This window comes from Antechinus flavipes, chromosome 1 (genome assembly GCF_016432865.1).
Source record: "Antechinus flavipes isolate AdamAnt ecotype Samford, QLD, Australia chromosome 1, AdamAnt_v2, whole genome shotgun sequence".
NCBI classification, from domain to species: Eukaryota; Metazoa; Chordata; class Mammalia; order Dasyuromorphia; family Dasyuridae; genus Antechinus; species Antechinus flavipes.
This window is the reverse complement of record NC_067398.1, coordinates 305,236,382-305,252,726: the sequence shown is the minus strand read 5'-3', so window position 1 is coordinate 305,252,726 and position 16,345 is coordinate 305,236,382. Positions and strand designations below refer to the sequence as shown.

The following is a 16,345-nucleotide window of genomic DNA, read 5'->3' as shown; positions in this document are numbered from 1 at the left end:
CTACAATATTAATGTTCTACAATTTGTTCAGATATTCCTCAACCAAAGGGAACCCATTCTGTTCTTATTTTTTGCTATTATAAAAAGTACTGCCACAAATAATATATATATATATATATGTGTGTATAAACACACATATTCATTCACACACACATATACACACATACTCATACACATACATAGTGTATATGTGTATGTGTGTATTGTGACATTTCTTTTTATCTTTGACCTATTTGGGATTGATGATTAGCAGAAGTATTGCTTTGGTAAAACACTATATCTTGCACAACTCTTCTGAACAAGTCATAATGACCTAATTACAAAAAATTTTTCCCACCAGCAACTACTGCTATCCAATTCTAAGATCATGGATAGAATTTTTCATTGACCACCTGCTTCAGAGGCTATAAAAATACCAAGCCTTTCCTCTTTCTTCTAGACTGAAAGAAAACAAAACAAAACAAATCAAGTCTGTAATTATAGCTCCAGACCTTCACTATTTAGATGGGCTTGTTAGTTAATAAGATTTCCAGATGCACAGAAAATGTGTTCTAATTAATACAAGAAGGGAAATTTTTGTGGAAAATCATAATTTTATATATAGAGAATTGACTCAGATTCATAAGGATTCAAGCCATTCTCTGATTGATAAACGTTCAAATGATATGAACAGACAATTCTCAGAAGAAGAAATTGAAACCATTTCTAGTCATATGAAAAGGTGCACTAAATCTTCATTGATCAGAGAAATACAAACGAAGGCAATTCTGAGATATCATTACAAATCTATCAGATTGGCTAAGATGACAGGAAAAGATAATGATGATTGTTGGAGAGGATGTGGGAAAAGAGGAACACTAATACATTGTTGGTGGAATTGTGAACTTATCCAAATATTCTGGAGAGCAATTTGGTACTATGTCCAAAGAGTTATCAAACTGTACATACTCTTTGACCCAGCAGTGTTTCTACTGGGCTTATAACCCAAAGAGATCTTAAAAGAGGGAAAGGGATCCACATGTGCAAAAATGTTTGTGGCAGCCCTTTTTGTAAGTGGCTAAAAACTGGAAACTGAGTGGATGCCCATCAGTTAGAAAATGGTTTAATAAATTATGGCATATGAATGTTATGGAATATTATTGTTCTATAAGAAACGACCAGCAGGATAATTTCAGAAAGGCCTGGAGAGACTTACATGAACTGATGCTAAGTGAAGTGAGCAAAACCAGGAGATCATTGTACATGATAAAATAAATATTATACAATGATCAATTCTGATGGACATAGCTCTTTTCAACAATGAGGTTATTCAAACCAGTTCCAATTGTTCAGTGATGAACAGAGCCATCTACACCCAGAGACAGACCTGTGGGAAATCAATGTGGTTAATATTTTGTTATAAGAGAGAGTTTTGGTAAGGAGAGGAATATATTGAAGAATGTAAGTGATATAAAAACAAAAAGTATCATAAATTGTATTTTTAAAAATGAATAGACTTGGTACAGAAATAGAATATTTGATCCATTTATGATATTGGAAAGAAATAGTTATACTTTATATTTTCCATACTGTTACAAATCATTTTTATTGTTTTGATAATGGAAATTATTAAACTTTGACTTGCTTTTTTTTTGTAAAAAAGTAAAGAAAAAAAGAAAATCATAATTTTAATTTGGTTGTCTAGTGTCATAAATGAGCCAATAACTCTTCTGATTGTGGATGAGAATACTTCCATCAATTTGAAAGTCATATTATTGAGTCTCTTTGATGCTAATGTACTAATAAGGTTGGTTTTGGGGGCTAGAATGATAGGAATAGTACTGGGGCAGCACCAAGGAATGAAGTTGCTGTAAAGGGAAAAGCACTGGCTGTTGGATCAGAATTCTTTTTATTTACAACACATGAGCATTGGTTTCCTTGTTTATAGAATGAGGCTGTTGAACTAATTGACCTCTGCAATCTCTTTTTACATCTCAGACCCATTGAATTAAGGCTGGCAATGGCATTCAAGATCATCCATTGAACTTCATTTTGCATTTGAATCCACATTTTATATGGGGGGGGGGGGGGAGATTAAGAATCAGAGAGGAGATAAGATTTTCCTAAGATTTCCCAGCTAGTCAGTGGTAGAAAATGACCTAAAATTCGGATCTCCTGACTTTCAGTACCGGGCTTTTTCAGATTTGTTTATTTCTCTTCACTTTATGGGACTGTGATTATCAGAGAAAGGGCTTGGATGTCCCTGTATTCCTCCTCCTGCCACACATCACCTCTTTCCTTGGGACTAGTCCTAATGAAATGTTTCCAATTTAAATTTTAGATCTGCTGGGAGGGACTCTTTTTATCTCAGTGGGTTCCTTCTCCATCAAAGTCCAATGTACATGGAGTTATGGCCCGCCTAGTCAATGTGGTATGGTAGTGGTCCCATCCTCTCCCCTCCAGAATCCTGCCTTAAGGTTTTGAGTCAGTCTCAAAAGACAAATGAGAGGGATTGCTTTTGATTGATCAATCAAAAACAATTCCTTCACTTTTGTCTTTTGAGATTTAGACTCAAAACATTAAAGAGAGGGAAAAAAGTGATGTCAATTTAGTTTGAAAGTGAAGAATGTACTCCTTTCTTTTGTGAGTCTTTCAGATCAGAAAAATGTCTTCTTGAGCTAACCAATTAGAATGCCAGTTTCTTGAGCATTATTTTTTCTTCCTCTCTGTCCCTCTATTCCTCTATCAGAGTCCTTCATGCCCTTCATCTTTCCCATCCCCTGCCTTTGCCCTCATTTTCTTGCCATGAGTTTAGAGAAAAACACTATTTGTTCTTTTCCAGAACAACGTTCTTTTCCAGATGAATCTGCTTTGACTGATCCTTTCCTACAGGTCTCAAGCAATTTTGCAGGATTTACAGAGCCCCTGAAATGAGTGGAGATTTTCAGGCTTTGCCAGGAAGTGTTTTTAATTCTCTTGTCATTCTTTTTAAAGGGGGGAGGGGGAGGAACATCACCACACACAATCCCTGTACCAGTAAGTGCAGAATAAAGGACACAGAACCTGCGCGAATTGGCTGCTGTTTTGCCCATATTGGCTCCATTGTCGATGATAATGCATCCGAGGGAAAAGGCTTTGGGAGGAGAGCCAAGCATTGATTTGTTTTTGAAGCTCTTCTGGTATGTTGGCTGCTGTGTGATCTTTTGTGAAACTCAGAGATGCAAAGTGCAGCTTGTTTTCAAAAGTTGTTGCCAGTGGCTAAGACAGATGCTTTTTCGAATGTTAACCAGTGCGCTGTGAGGCACTGGAGTGCTTTGCTAGCTCTAGCAGCCACGGAACCTCGAGAAGGAGGCTGCCGTGACCTCTGCTTAATTTCCCTCTCTTCTTTTCTTTAGAAAGAACTCCTTCACAAATGCTCTGAATGAGCACAGGAGTGGTACTGTGCATGTGCCCGAGTGTCCAGCACTGATGCTGATTGTGGAAGATGATCAAGGGCTCTGGTACTTTTCCTTATGTATTGCCTGGCTCAGGCCCCACCTTTTCCAGGACTCCATCCTTGTTAATTTTAGCTCACAATGATGTATAGATTCATTCATATACCTTAGTTTTTTATAATCCATCCTTCCTTCCTTCCTTCCTTCCTTCCTTCCTTCCTTCCTTCCTTCCTTCCTTCCTTCCTTCCTTCCTTCCTTCCTTCCTTCCTTCCTTCCTTCCTTCCTTCCTTCCTTCCTTCCTTCCTTCCTTCCTTCCTTCCTTCCTTCCTTCCTTCCTTTTCTTTCTTCTTCCTGGTAAGCTTATTCTATAAAATTTGGTTTGGTATTTTCTAGTAGTTTCTGTTGGTTTTAAACCCTATTTGACTGTAAACTTCTTGAAGGAATGGGCCATGTCTAAAATTTGCATCTCCCTAAGCACTTAGCATACTTAACTAGTAGGGTGCAATATGGTAAAGATCCTGGATTTTGAGTCAAAGGATCTATGTTTACATCTAGTACTTCTGCTTACTACTTGAATATTCTTAGGCAAACATTGCTTTCTCTTGCTATGTCTCAGTTTTGACTACTGTCAAATGAGATGATTAAACTAGGTGACCTCTAAGATTCCTTGATGTTCTAAATATGGAGTCCTATGAACATTCCAGCTCTAAAATCTGTGATTTTGTAAACTATACCTAGTAACTGGTTAAACACTATTTAATTATATTACCTTGGCTCTGCTACTTGTGTGATATTGGATAAGTCATTTCATCCTTCTGGGCTTCAGTTTTCTCATCTGGAAAATGAGGTGATTGGGATAGTTTCTGAAGACTCTTCCAGTTCTAATTTTACATCTATAAACTAAGTATGAATATCTTGTATTTTAAGGTTCTATGCCAGATGTTATAGGAAATATAAAAAAGAACAAATCAGAATTTATTCCCTTAAGGAATTTTATGTCTGAGATGTAATTCCATTTGTACCCACTCTTTGCATTCTACAATTTAATATATAAGCATCATGTTATTCCACCCAACCCCCTCATGACTTGCTTAATGTCGCAGAGATAATAAATAGTAGGACCTGGATTTGAACCGAGCTCCTCTGACTCTAACATTATTTACTATCTTGTCCATGGGTATAATATACTTGTGTATCCAAGTGTAGGATCTCATTAGAAGGTTGGCCACAGGATGATGAATTTTCTCATTGCAGAATTACCTCAAAAATCATCTCCTAAATTGTAGAAGGATTTCTATCTGTTGCACAGTAGAAACTGTGTTGACTTCAGAGTCAGAGATTCTAGCTTTAATGCCAATTCTGTACTTTCTACCTGTATGACTTTGGGGAAATCACTTACCTTAACAGATTTATATTTCTTTGTCTGTAAAATGAGGGATTTGAACAAGATGAACTTTATGATTCCCTCCAATTCTAGATTTACAATAAATTGAGGCAATCCCAATCTGGTGCAATTATTCCTTCTTGAAGTGTTGAAAATGTATGTCTTGATTCTCCAATTCCATTTCATCAAATTCAACCTTCTCCTACTGCATCCAAAGCCATTGCCAGTTGTCCTGATCTATGTCTTGCCACTAGACCCACAAGTCTCTGGAGGAGAGAGTGAGACTGATGATTTTCCTCAGGCCTCCCTCGCTTAAATCCCATTCAGGACAAGTCAAGACATCACCCTCCTAATGTCATTCTTCCTTTTTGAGAACAAAGAATGAAGAACAAAAATCAAATGAAGAACATATCTATCAAGAAGCTCTTGGGTACACAATAGTTTTCTAAAGGCTTAGAAAAATATATGGTTCCTGTCTTAAGTAAACTATAAGCTTCTCAGAGTGATCATTGTACCTTATGATTCTTTTTTAAAATTTTTATATCTTATATGCCATTAGAGTAATTAATCAGTTTAACTGATTTGTCTTCTTTGTTGCACTTGGACTCTCTAATCTCATTGTTGTCTAAATCTTCTTTTACTGCTTTCACTGTCTCTACCTCACCATGCCTTGTCCAGTTTAATAGATATTTTTCTATTAAAATTAGGGAAGAGGTAGGTGGAACAACTCAATTCAAAAAGTCTTTATTGCATATTGTGTGTGGAGAACTAGGCTAAAGGAAGTACAACTGAAGGAGCAATCTCTATTATCTAGAAGCTAACATGATTTTTGGCTGCATGAATTAAAAAATAGTGCCTGGAACAGGGGTAATGGTAATTTGATCATACCCTGTTATGTTTAGATCACATAAGTAATATTCTATTTGGTTTTGCATGCAAAATATTATGGAAGCCATTGATAAGTTGGAGAGGGGTTAAAGAAAAGCAAACAAAACAGACAGTATAGGGGTTAAAGGCATTCTCTAAAAGTATATAGATTGAAAGAATAATTTTTAAAGATAGGAAATAAAGAACAGACCTCTAGGGGTCTCGAAGGACTATCATATGGAACACAGATTTGATGGGGTGTCCCAAAAGTATTAGTTCAGTTTTCAACTTTAATAACTGCTGATATACAAATGTAAGATGTTTATGAAAACATAATTTAAAAACTAAATTATCTGAATTTCTTTTACATTATTTAATATTGAAAATTCTTAATAATACAAAAAATATAAATTTAACTGTAAGGCATCTTGCCATTAAGTGTTACATGTGTGGCAATTTCTAGAAGATTATTTCTTTAAACAATCTATGGGTTAAGGAGGTCCTCTTTGCTTTGTTCTGTCTCCATTAGACTTTTTTTTGTTGGGTCACATAAATCCTATTCACCAAAACTTTATTCTATAAATGATCTTAATGCTTAGATTATAATATAATCCTTTTATCCACTGAGCCATTGATGATGAAATTTTTGCAAAATTTGAAAATCAATTAGAGTGTTATATAGTGCAAGACGGTGGTTATTCTTACTTCAAGTAAGAAACATATAAATATTTTAAAATTTAAATAGTAAAACTTTCAAGTGTTGTTTTTTGTAAGTTTTCAGCATTTGTACTTCTCAAGTTCTGAAATCTTAAAGATTAAATTAAAAATTTGTGGACACCTTATATTTGTTTTGCACTGCTATGTGGCTCAGTAGATAAAATGCTGGGTCTGGAATTAGAAAGACTCATCTTCTTGAGCTCAAATCTGACTTTACATATTTAGTAGTCCTGTGACTCAGGGCAAACCATTAAACACTGTGCCTCATTTTCCTCGTCTAGAAAATGAACTGGAGAAGGAAATGGCTAACCAGTCCAATATCTTTGCCAAGAAAACCCCAAATAGGGTCACAAAGACTCAGAAGTGACTGAAAAACAACTCAACAACAGCAACATATTTGTTTTACTTGGTTACAGAATGAAGAACTAGGAAAAGAGGATAGAAGTTATAGAAGCATTGTTAAGTTTAGTAAAAAGAAAACAACTTCAGAAAATTAGGGCTTATCATGAGTAAAATGGCCTGCCTCAATGACTGTGTATTTTTCATTTGTGGCATTCTCTTGATCTGAATTGGTTGATTGGCAAGGACGTTAAATTTGAGATACCAGAGGGACAATTAGATGAAAAAATCCAGCAGAAAATTGGTAATAGTGGATTAAAGTGAAAAAAGTGAGTTTAGGCTTAGACATTAAGATTCTGGAATTTTGTGTGTAGAGATAATGACTGGAATTAGTGAAGCAGATGATATCATCAAAGTAGAAAGAAGAGAAAGAGAAGAATGCCTTTGAATGAGCTTTTAGGAATACTCTTGATTAGAGGGTAGGAAAAGGATGATAATCCAACAAAGGAGAAAAGGAGTCAGGCAGTTGTACAACCAGGAAAAAATAGTATTATGGAAAAGTATCCAGAATTGGTGAACAGAATCAAAAGCTACAGAGAACTCAAAGAGGATGAAGAATGAAGGAGGCCATCCAGATTTAGATTGCTTACCTAAGAGAAAGCAATTTCAATAAAGTAAAGTCAGAAGTCAAATTGCATTAGGTTGAGAAGAGAGTGAGTGATGATGAAATGGAAGTAACAAATTTAAATTAATCTTTTTCTATGAATTTGGCAGTGAAATGAGAAAATAAATGGAAAAATAACTTTAGAGAATGATGGAGTCAAATGAAAGATTTTATTTTCTTTTTCTGTTTTTTTGTTTCTTTAGTTTAGTTTTAAAAATAAGGGAGATCTAAGATTGCTCTTGGTCATCAAGAAGCCAATTTATAGGGAGATATTAAAAATGAAAAAAGGAGAAATTGAGGGGCATTCTCAGAGAATATGGAAGGTGGTAGGATCAAGAGTACAAGAGAGACAAAACTTTTGCAGAGAGTAGTCACCTCTGTTTTAGAGATTAAGAAGTATAATTTTTCCAATATTGAAACTTCTGAAAAACTTGGTCAAAGCAATCAACCTGTTAGCATCCCCTTACTCCCCACTTTTTCTTACTTACAGAAAATAGGGTCATTGATGTGTTTTCAATTCTTCTGACTCAATCTGTTGCTAACCATGTATATAATTTGTGTAAAAAGTGTAAAAAAAATTGTATTTTCCATCAGTAAATTGATGAAGGAAGAAAAAAATAGAGGTGCCTGAAGGAAGAAAATCTGTGAGCAATTTGTCTTTGGTTTATATATATTTTGCATTTACATTTTAAATTTTTAAAACTTCATGAAAATCCTACCAATCCTACCAAAACCCATCCTGGTCAAGTTCTATTTCCTCCATGAAGCCTTCTCCCATCACTCCAACTCATAATCAACTCTCCTTCCTCTGAACTCTCATGGCACATGGCAGGTGCAATTTACATTGTTGAAGTCAAAAATAGAGAAGAGAGAGGGAGGGGGAGAGAAAAAGAGAGAGAGAGAGGAGGAGGAGAAGGGGGGAGGGAGAGAGCGCACATGAAGAGGGAGAGAGGGGACAAATAGTTAATAGCAGTAATCTCAAACTCAAATCATGGATTTATTTTAAGGCTATTGACCTTACTTATTTGTAAACCCTCTATATCAACCTCTGTTGCTCCTCGATTGTTAAGTAGTGACAACTGGCACTTAAGTTTTAGTTTGGACCTGTGATTTTATCTCAGTAAAGGATCTCCTGGTAAATCTTTCACTGATGAAGATGGGTAACTCATCAGCTATTTCAGAGGTAGATGGGGAATGAAGATCTTTGGGAAGCGTTTGGAGGCTGAACATCAATTATCTAGTATGGACAGCCCAAGATTATTTGATTAAAAATAGGTTGACAAAATTGAAAGAATGGAATTTCATTTCCATGCATTGGCAATGCTTGAAATCTATTTCCTAAAACTAAACAGATGAACATAGATGTTTCCCCCTTTAGAATCCAGAACATGGGGAATTAAGCACAAACTGGCAGTGAGTGATATTCCACCCGACTTTAGGTGATTATGTTTGTTAATAATGATTATTGCTCCCATGTAATATTTGCATGATAAACTATAGACATCTGTTGTTTTTTTTTTTTTTTTTTTGGTCTTGTTGTTAGAAAACAAGAAGTAAGCTAAATGCTGATAATATGCAGAGTCTACCACACAGACTAAAAATAAAGTCTGCTGGCTTACTTAATTTCTGCATGCCAGCAATTCTGAATCACTCATATACGCTGCATTAGTTGCCTTGGAAACAAGTGACTGTGCGTATGCAGCACACTGAGAGTACACAATTTGTGGGCTTGGCCCCTGGGGGTCCCATTACAGAATTTCTTATGTTTAGAAATATTTTGTAATAAGGCCCCTGGTGTCACTTATTAGCAGTAAAGTGTGCAGCTGCCTTCATCAGCATCAACCACCAATTTGTTTCTTATGGAAATGAACCAGCCATAGATGGTGGTTGAGATTTTAAAGGTTTTTATGTGTGAACAGAATTGTAGCCTCCTTGGAGTGTTATGTTGCCATTTTATATTTCTAAGAAATTTTTCATTCTTTTTGGTGAGGAAAAATGTTTTTTTTTGTTGTTGTTGTTGTTATTGTTCTTGTTTTCATTCCCTTTTTCACTTTAAACTTTCAGTATTGACTAAAGTCTCTAAGTGACATGCAAAGCAACTTATATTTCTGGAGGCCACTCACAGATCCAGGTCTTCTTTGAAGGGCACTTACAATGCCAGTGTTTGCATTCTGTTTCCTCTGAAAGTGTAGATTTTAGATTACAGCAGATTTTAAGCATCACTGGCACAACCAATTCAAGGAGCCCGGGGTTGGTAAACCTGTTTGTTAATTCTGTGTTGTTTCAGTGCTGATTGTAAAATAGAAAGAGGATCTAGAGAGAAGAAATTTTGTTTATTGTTTAAGCTATGCTGACATGTGTGTGGGGGAGAGAATACTCCATTCTTCCCACCCCCCAATATTTACCTACTCGATCCTTTTCCAATTCTCTAAATGTCTGAAGTAATTGAGAATGGAACTCGGGCTATACTAATGACTTTGAGCACTCTGCAGGGAAGACCAGCAGTTTTACACTCCCAGGTGGTTTTTACACTGTCAGAAGGAACACGTGATTTATCAGCACTCCAGAGAATCCGGTGCTTTACACACAGGTTCTATAGATTAGTAGTATACCCCTGCAGAACACACCTGTGAACTTGCAGGCCTTTGGTTGAAAATGATTCCTTGGATAGAGTACATTTATTTTCTCCATCCCTCCTCCCCTTTCTTGTGGGAAATGTTGTGATAGAAAGAATATTGAGCTCTAGGGGGAAAAATGACTGTCAGAATGCCTTGGATTGATAAGTGCTCCTTCTGAAGAGAATATGGAAAAGGTACATGAAGAATTGGTTGTCAGATTTTGAAATATCAAGATGGAGGCTCTGCCTATCTAGGGATCTCAAGTAACAAGTGGGTTAACAATGATAGAGTTGATAACTTGCATCACAATGAGGTCAGGAAGGATTGTGAGCCCGCTATTCAGTGCCCAGAGGGAGAGGGGCTTTTAGCACTGTAGTCTCCAAACACTGTAAAAAATCTCTTTTCTTGATAGTTGGATGAAAATAGAAAGAAGCAATAAATGCAGGTGCAGCCCCTGAGTGAGATTAGCAAATGCAGTGACTGGCTGTTCTAATTCCAGAGTTGCTCATTTGGTGAAAATAAGCAAGGTTTGAACTGCAGTTGCAATTTAAAAGAATGTATTATATGTGCCCTGAGTCTGAGTCATGTACAATTCCCACCAACTCCCAGGAAGGGGCTATTTCCCTCCTAGGGCCTTCTAAATCAACAGTCTCATTTAAAACAACCTCCCTCCTGCAAGAAAACCAAATGTTTGGGGAATAAAAGAGGCAGGAGGACAAAGTATGAAAGAAAAAGTTATAAAAATTAAAAAATATTTCCAAGCAGTGCTTGACTTACATACACGGGAACTAAGTATGTTGTTATAAGATCTGCACTTTTACATGCTTAATTATCTCAATTGACCTCCACAACAGTCCTATGAGCTAGATGCTCTCAGCACTCCAATTTTACAGATGAAGAAATTGAGAGGTTAAATAACTTGTTCAAAATCATGCAGGTTTCAGAGGTGGCATTGGAACGCATATATATTTAATTTAGTCTGTTCTTTCCCTAAAACCCATCCCCAATTGAAAGTGTTCTTGCCTTCAAATTTTCCTAAAGTAGTTTTGTTCTCTCTGTAAGTACTTTGTATTATCTAGCCTTGTGAATGGGTCCATACCCTGAATTGTGTTCTCTTTAAGGTCAAAAATGAGGCCATTTTTTGTTTTTACAGACACCAGCAAATAATATGCCTTTAATATAATAGGTGATTAATATTTCTTAAATAATTAGGTCCCCAGGTAAGTACCTTTTTGACTACAGAGACAAGTTGTGAGAACTCCAAAGCTGAAGGAGATAATGAAATCAGCTGAAGGAGAGGATGAAATCAGACTTATCTCCTGCATTTAACATTTTAAAACTTTGGTGGGGTGCCTGAGGAAGTCTCAAGCAGCCAAGCTTTGGGTAGCAGTCTCTTTCAATACAACTTATTTCTGTTTTTTAAAATGTATTTTAAATTTTATTTTAATAGTATATTATTTTTCTAATTATATATGAAAGATGGTTTTTAACATTCATTTTTGGAAGATTTTGAATTCCATTTTTTCTCCCTCTCTCTTACCTCCCTCCTCCCCACATTAATAAGCAATCTGATATATCTTATACTAATACATGTGATCTAAGCCATTCCTCTTGTCCTCAGTCTTGTCTGCTTTTTGTTTTACTATTCCTAGCTATGTACTATTGACCATACACCTGCCTGCTCTCTCATGACCCCTACCTGTAACTTTTCCTGCTTAGCTTGCCTACTCTGGTAAGGAATCTGTGGCTATTATCCTGCTCATCCCCAGCTGACCTACCACCCTTAGCTCAGAGAGCACAGACTGGATCATCAGCCTTCCTGACCTAGCACATGCCCAATCCTCGACTCTAATTAGCCGCACTTGGCAGCTGCTCTCTAGTCCAGCTCCCCTCCCCCAATCTTGCTCTTGAATATTCATTCACAACACCTGCTTGCTTGAACTAGTCCATCCTGGTCTAGCAGGGGAAATTCCAAGTCTGGTTCTAAGATGATGTCCAAGCTAACTCTAGGTACACTATCCCAGGCAAGAATCACCCATTTAAATTGAAGATATGGGTTTTCAAATGAGTGTCTTGAGTTTCTTTTGTTTTTAACAAATTTTTAGGAAGGAAGGAGAGAGAGAGGGACAGAGGGAAAGAGGGAGAGAAGGAGAGAGGGAGAGAGAGGGAAAGGAAGAGGGAAGGAAAGGAAGAGAGAGGAGAGGAGAGGAGAGGAGGAGGAAGGTGAATTAGAACAAGCACATTTCAGGGTCAAAACAAATTTTAAATGGACTTGAACAAGAGGGTGATTTGGATAACCTGTTTGTAGGAATATATTAACTCACTTTCCTGGAGTCATTTATGATTTATGAAGCTCCTCTGACATAGAGATGCTGTGATAAATCTTCTGAGAGGGTGAAATATCTCTTTTAAAAAGTTGGGCTGTGTGGTGGAGGGGATTAATGGTGGTATTGACTAAGGAAGCTGGAGCATGAGGTTTATAATCAGAAGACCACGTTCAAAACCCAGTTCTGCTACCCTCCATTGAGATTTACTGAATTCTTAGTTTGTTTCCACACTAGCACGTGGATTGACTAAGATGGTCCTTCCCAGCATTAAATCCTGTAATTCTGAGATTCTTTCAGGAGGTGACTAGATAGTATACTTGACAAATACACAGCCATGCAGTAATCCTAACGATAAGGTCAAGATAGCAATACCTAGTTTAAAATAATCATGTGACAAAATCACAATGGCAGTCCTCTTTGAGGTAGATTTATTTATGGAAAGAAGGAACAGACAAAAATAAGAGTAGCAAATATGAAATAAAATTAGGAAAACATATAGTTCCCCAGAGGAACTTACAATTAATCAGGAGAAAGGAAATATTTTGTGAGGTGGGAGTAAGCCATTGACTGGAAAGTTAGACTAACCACAGAGTTAGTTAGCTAGAGTAAGGAGAAAATTTCCCTTAAAGTGAAGGGACTATGAGGCAAAAGAGAGTACCTCATAGTGGGGTTAAGTCCTGAAAAGAACTTAGCAAAAATCTTCATCGTAATCAGATCTTTTATCAGGGGATTCTTCTTAAGGAGACCAGAGAACTCAAGGAATCAGGTGGCACACCAAGTTCCAGACCAGGATCCAGAAGTTGGGAAATGAACTAGATAGTGTAGAAATTAAATGATAATAGCTTCTTCCTGACTGGGGAAGAGAGTAACTCATATCACTAGGAAAAGTTGGGAAATAGTTGCTTATGCTGTGGCTATGTTCAGGTTTCTGTGGAAAGGGGATGTGGCTGACCCAGGAGGCTATAGCTACTTTATTTGGAAAGAAAAATCAGATGGACAGTTGAGGTATTATAGAGAGGAAATATGTATCATATAATATATTCTTTGTATTCTGTGCTCTTTTCATTTCTAGAGAAAAACAAAACAAAACATTGGAATAATTTCCAAATATATCTTTGCAATTCCTATTCTAGCATAGTGCTTTGAATGTAGTCAGCATATAATAAATGTTTGAAGCTGTCCACTTACATAGAAGCCAATAAACTGCTGGAAGACCTGAGTTCAAAATCTGCCTTATTCACTGATTGTAGGCATGTTAACTTCCCTTGGTTTCCAAGAAGGAAATAATATCACCTTCCTTACAGAGGTGTTGTAAGAAATAATAAATGTAAAACACTTCACAAACATTCAAGCGCCATATAAATACCATATAGAAGCAGTAGGGTTGTTCAGTGGATAGAGAACTGAGTCTGGAATCAGGAAGCTCTGAGTTCAACATTGACCTTACACACTCACTAGCTGTTTGGCTCTGTACAATTGCCTTAACCTCTGTCTGCTTCAGTTTTCTTCTCTGGAAAATGAGGATAATTTAGCACTTATATCCCAGAAATATTGTGGGGATAGACTTTTGGTGCTATATTTATATACTTAAATTTACTTTAATGTCATTGTTTCAACTGAAGTAAATTCATATCTTATTGAGATAAGGGAGATGAAGAAAAAAATTAAAAAGCAAAATAACTCTACAACAACTAGCCCTGGAGAAAATTGTGAAGGGAACTAAGTATAAGCTATTATTTTCTCTCTGAGCTGAGTTCAATTCTCTTCACACTGTGAACTAAGAACAGATCTTGAATGATAGGATTTTTGATTTACTTTCCTGCTACATTTGAAATACTACAAGTAGAACCACTTTGAAAACCAGAGAAAACTTTCAGTGATATTGATACTATCTGTTTTATTCCATGATTTCTTGTAAACTTTTAATTTTTTTTTATCCTTTTTATTCCTTTGTTTGGATGCCTGGCTTAGGTTATATAGTATAATTGTAAAGTCCAGTCAACAGCCATTGATTAAGCACTTAAATTTGTCAGGCACTGGGTTAAACCCTGGATATATAAAGAAAAGGAAAAAATAAAACAGGTCCTACCCTCAAAGAGCTTATTCAATGAAGAATATAATCAAGTGCATCTGAATTGTACACATAATGGAGAAAGATGATCTGAGATGGAGTGGATGATTAGGAAAAGCCTATAGAAAGGGAGATTTAAGCTGAGTCTTTCAGGAAGCCAAAAAAAGTGAGAGTTAGAAGTTTTGAACTTAAAGACAGAAAAGATCTAGTTCCATATCTCATCTCCACCACTTATTACCATTCTAGAGTTGAGAAAATGCTCTAATCCTTTCCTATATGTAATTTTAAACAAAAAGTTTATTTATATAAACAAGATATTTGACTTGAAGGGAAACATATCTAAGATGATTTTTATAGTAACATCCCTATTGAAAGACAGATCTTGCCCTACATATAATAGTTTTGTACTTCCTTAATTTTACAGTGATAAAAAACAAGTGTTGAAATTATTCAATCAAGATATGCAAGGATTTTTTGGTGGGTTTGTTGTTATTGAATAGAGAGAGCAAAATAATTTCCTGGAATATAAAGATAAAAGTTGAATGAGCATTCCAATAACGAGAAGAAAAAAAAAAGAACATTTTTACAGAACAATTCAGGACTAGAATTGCAGATTCACTTTTAAATTTTTTTTAAATTTTTTTTTTTTTTTTTTTAGCAAACTCTTCTATTTGTTGCTGTAATACATTCATTGTATCTTCATCCTCCATTTCCAACTGTGCAGGTGTGTCTGTTTCATTGATTGGCTGCCCGTGAAATCGGAATCTGATCTGCCTCATTGACAAACCCTTTCATTCACAATAGGCTTTCATTAGTTTACTAAGTGGTATCTTAATCTTAAACTGTACCAAGAAAGCATTTTGCCCTGTCATCTTCAAATTAATGTGGCCACTGTTTTTAGTCTCAATTTGCTCCCTTGGCATCTTGTCAGCCATGAAGAGTCTAGGTTCTCTCTTCAGCTGCAGCTGCACAAAAGAGGCACTAAAAAGGACTGCACTGAGGGAATGTAGAAGCAAAAGGAAGAGGATGTGGAGGATGAGAAGAAGTAGGAAAAGGAGAAATAGGAGAAAGAGAAAACTTGTCCTTGAAGAAACTTAGTTTGTTTATTTGTGAAATGGTGTAGATGATAGTGGTAGTAGTCAGTCTACCCTTGGAGATAGCTGTTCCTGGAGTCAGGAAGACCTAGTTCAGTTCCTATACTTGAAATATAATGGCTATAAGACTCTAGCATGATTTTTTGTGCCTCAGAAGGGTAACATTATAATTTGCAGACCAGTAACTGATCTGCACTGGTAGAAGATTTCTCATCCTTAAAGTCATTTACATACCAGGGAAATTTTTGATCACAAAAAAGAACCTACTCTAAATAGGGTATATACAGGGTAATACAGGGATCAAAACAGATAATGTATGTTGAAGTACATTGTCTACCTTAAAGTGTTGTACACATGATGAAGTAGTAGTGGGAAAAGCAATTTGCTTTATCTTTCACTCCCTCCCAAAGTGGGTTGATACAGAACTAAAATAATTGACAATTAGAAAGAAAAAGCAGGGAGTGGTGGCCAATCCATTTGAGGGTAAGGTTGGTTAATTTTAAATAAACATCCACTTGAGTTATCCGTTTTTTTGGCTCTGCAACCAATGAGGGGACTGAATTATTTTAAATTACAATCTCTTAACCCAGAGTCACAAATGTCAGGAAAGCAGCCCCCAGAGTTCGCACATGGGATTAGGATCCAGGAAGGGCAGCTCTGGGCATGCTCCCTGGGATGGTCTTCATTACACATAACAGTTGTTGTGATGATGACTGAGGTGAGAAAACTCCATTTGTTGCCTGCCACAGACTCAAGCCACTTATTTTGTTTCTGTTTAGGCTGCATCTTGCATCACCCCCAAGATATTTTTCTTTTTATTTGTTAGTAAATCTGAAGGAAGGTGCCAGGAA

The 16,345-nt window shown here is 36.3% G+C and overlaps 1 pseudogene; it reads right to left on the bottom strand.

Moving 5' to 3' along the window:
- LOC127545432 (small ubiquitin-related modifier 2-like) overlaps positions 1-15,335 on the bottom strand; it is a 95,470-nt pseudogene extending 80,135 nt beyond the window's left edge.
- Positions 15,336-16,345: the final 1,010 nt, after the last annotated feature.